This window comes from Amblyomma americanum, chromosome 9 (genome assembly GCF_052857255.1).
Source record: "Amblyomma americanum isolate KBUSLIRL-KWMA chromosome 9, ASM5285725v1, whole genome shotgun sequence".
Lineage (NCBI taxonomy): Eukaryota > Metazoa > Arthropoda > Arachnida > Ixodida > Ixodidae > Amblyomma > Amblyomma americanum.
Window position 1 is genome coordinate 140708395 of NC_135505.1, and position 2586 is coordinate 140710980.

Sequence of the window (2586 nt, forward strand, 5' to 3'; positions counted from 1 at the left end):
TTCGACCACATGGGGTTCTTTAACGGGCACTACATCGCACAGTACACGGGCCTCTAGAATTTCGCCTTCATAGAAATTTGACCGCAGCGGCCGGGGTCGAACCAGCGTCTTCCAGGCTAGCAGCCGAGCGCCACAACCCATCAGCCACCACGGCGGCGTATGTCGCCAAAGAGGAAGGACCACGAAAACAATGGCAAGGCTCCTTAGCAGCGCTATTTGACAATGCGTACCGGTTTCGAGGTATGCGCAGTTACGAAGTGAAAGCTATGAAAATAGGGGTAGTTTCTTTTCAGAGCTGTGAGTGCCGCAACAATTTCGCCCTGTGCAGTAAATACGTCCCACTGTTGATCTTTTTTTGCAAGACAAAACACAGAAATACGCGTATCTCGGCGACGTATCCCAGTAACAGTGCGCATGCCACGCAAACAGGCGCGACCCCTCAGCACTTGTGCAAAACCTTCCATGGCCTCTCCGTATTTCTTTACGCCTATAGCCGCTGCTTACCTAGAGCGTGCATACAGCTTTCAACCGACCGGGGCCTCGAAATGCTGTCCACACTAGCCCGGAATTACTCCCGTGCCATAGAAGGAAATAGCCAGCCTTCACTCTACTGTACGTTTTCATTTATCTCTGTCAGTCATGAGGGCCATGCAACTAATGCACTTGTCTGCCTTTTTCGTGAGTGCCCACAGACCTGCGTCATCGTTGCTAGTCGTTCTAGAGGAGAAGTGGTGAAAGCGCACATGTATGGCGCCTCAGATCATTGAAGCTAGGAATGCCCATCCCAGAGTGGGCCCTGACAAGGTGGCGGCTGATTCATTCCACACTCCATTACGTGTGGGACTGGCCGTGCATCGGGATCCACTTGCGCAGTGGTATGAAAGCTGCCCTGGGGTCCTTCCTCGCGGTGCGTTAAGAAGTGCGTCTCGAGGTTTTTTACGTGCGAAAACATGAGTAGGCAGACGAGACACTGAAGTGGCGAACAGGTGGCGGCAGGAGTTCGCCGTTGTTTGCGGTGACGCGTCACGCTGGAAAGGTGGCTGTAGGACCGTCCGCATTCGAGGCACTCGTATGGTTTTTCCCCCGTGTGGAGATGCCGGTGTTGGGTGAGGCCGTACAACCATGCGAATATCTTTAGGCACACATTGCACATGAACGGGCGCTCGCCCGTGTGTCTTGTGATATGGTATCTGCATCAGAATAGACCAAAACAGGAGGGAGGGTGGCAGGCTAAGCATCACAGTCTTAATGCCGGCTCAGAGGAGTAAGAGTGAAATAACCATTCAGTCAAAAAATTAAAAACACAAGCGGGCATTCACCAACCTATCGCATATACTATGTCTCTGGGTCTCTATCTTGGTCATGAAATATGCATTTTCGTTGTGAAAAAAAGCCCTAAACTAAGGAGGCATGTGTTTGTGCGCAGTCATGCGTGCGTTACATCTGACCCTCTCAAAGCAGGAGGACCACGAAAATAATAGCAAGACTGCTTGCCAACGCTATATGACGGTGCGTCCCTTGTTCGAGCTATGCGCAGTTGCGAAATGAAAGCTACGAGTGTAGCGAACAGTTTCATTTTAAGAGCTGTGTCTCCTGCAAAAATTTCGGCCTTTGCAGTAAATACGTTCCGCTGTTGACCTCTGTTTACAAGATGAAACACAGCGCGAATATTTTACGCCACAGGGGCCAGCTAAAGATTGCTCCATAATAAACCGTTGCACAGGAAGCGTACACAAAGCTATGCCATGCGAACGATTCGCATTATTCATGTATACTTGTACTAAAGCGCTCGCCCAGAAAGCCTGCCTCCGCATAACTGGAAAGCGGTGTCTCTGGCTGAGTTCTGGAAAACGCAGCGCCCAACAGAAATGCGCATATCTCGACGACGTATCTCGGTAACAGTGGGCGTATCTCGCTAACAGCCGCGATCTCTCATACAAGGCTTCTGCAACAGTTTTCATGGCATCTTCGGATTTCCTCACGTATATAGCCGCTGCTCATTTACGGGGTGCATCCCAAACGGCACAGACAATCAGCCCAATATCGCAGTAAGGTGTTTCCATCCTGGTCCTTTGTAGGGCTGGCCTTTGCCAAAACGGTTCCAACTTTGGGCCTGTGCTGCTGGGGATATTGCTCACAGCCGACCGGTGCTTCTAAATGCTGTCCACACTGGTCCAGATTTACTCCCGTACCATAGAAGGAAATTGAAAACCTTCACTCTACTGTAGGTTTTTATTTAGATCGGTCATGAGGGCCAAGAAACTATCGCAATTCTTATCTGCCTTTTTGCTGAGTGCCCGTAGACCTGTGTCATCCTTGCTAGTCGTTCCAGAAGAAGCGTGGTGAAAGCGCGCATGTATGGCGTCTCCGATCCTTGAAGCTACGAATGTTCATCCCGGGGTGCGCCCTGAGAAGAGGGTGGCGGCTGATTCATTCCCCAATCTCGGACCTCTGCGCCCGGACATGCATCAGGAGTCGCTTGAGTAGAGGCATGAGTCCTGGTCTGGGGTCCTTCCTCGCGGTGCGTCAAGGAGTGCGTCTCGAGGTCCTTTAAGTGCGAAAACTCCCGCGGGCAGAGGAGGCACA